This window comes from Aplysia californica, unplaced genomic scaffold, assembly GCF_000002075.1.
Source record: "Aplysia californica isolate F4 #8 unplaced genomic scaffold, AplCal3.0 scaffold00019, whole genome shotgun sequence".
NCBI classification, from domain to species: domain Eukaryota; kingdom Metazoa; phylum Mollusca; class Gastropoda; order Aplysiida; family Aplysiidae; genus Aplysia; species Aplysia californica.
This window is the reverse complement of record NW_004797289.1, coordinates 565018-566065: the sequence shown is the minus strand read 5'-3', so window position 1 is coordinate 566065 and position 1048 is coordinate 565018.

Sequence of the window (1048 nt, the reverse complement as noted above, 5' to 3'; positions counted from 1 at the left end):
GAAGAAGAAGAAGAAGAAGAAGAAGAAGAAGAAGAAGAAGAAGAAGAAGAAGAAGAAGAAGAAGAAGAAGAAGAAGAAGAAATCTATGCAAAAGGATTCAAGTCGAGTGGGGCGGTGAGGGCAAAGTAGGCCAACAGATCTGATAGTGATTTTACAAAACACACAGCTCGCTCGTAGTTCTGAGCTCTGGTTCTTACGTGAAGTTTGTGCAATTTGCAAAGTCATGGCCACCAGTTGTTTGTCTACTAGACTTTTCCGCACCTGTGAAGGGGTTAAGGCAGAAGACGGGTAGAGACTTTCTCTCTCTTTGTAGTGATTGGTGTTGTGCATTCAACCATAGCCGTGATCGTTTCTCGATTTTGAAGGGGGGGGGGGATTGTTGTTTTTGTTGTTTTTTAGTAAGTGTTTTACGGCGCTCGCAACTGCATACGGTGATATGAGTGCGCGGGACACACCAAACATTTTCAGTTGGTAGGAAATTTTGAATTTTGCCCGGGTGCCAACCGAAGCCTGCTCTTATCGATTTTGGGCCTCTAAGGAATCTTTTTAACGTGCGCAACTTGCACACAGGGCCTCCGAGATTTTTCGCCCTTGTCCGTGCAGGCGAGAAGGACAGATGTAGATCTTTTCTACCAGAAGATCAGGGGTGTGGCTGAAAGACAGCAGATCTACGCATGAAGTATTTTGTTTAGTGATTGGTTGGAGGGCCCTGCGAGTCAATTCTACTTCTTCATTTTCTTTCTGTTATCTCTATCTGTTTATACAAAACCAAATGTCCGTTATTGTGCAAATATGCTTACTCAAATCCACACGATTTATTTAATAAAGGTCATAGACAGATATATGGTATAGAAGTTACATCCCTATGAACATTGTAAAGCTGTTCAAAAACCAAATCCTCCAAATTCAACGTCCATCTCCGATAGGATTGGTTCAAGTGGATGGAGAGAATTCCCTCACAGTCAAAGTCCAAGAACACGAAGAACACGGTGGTGTTGCCGTGAGGCGCTTCTTCTTTTCTTTTTTTTTTTTTTTTTTTTTTTTTTTT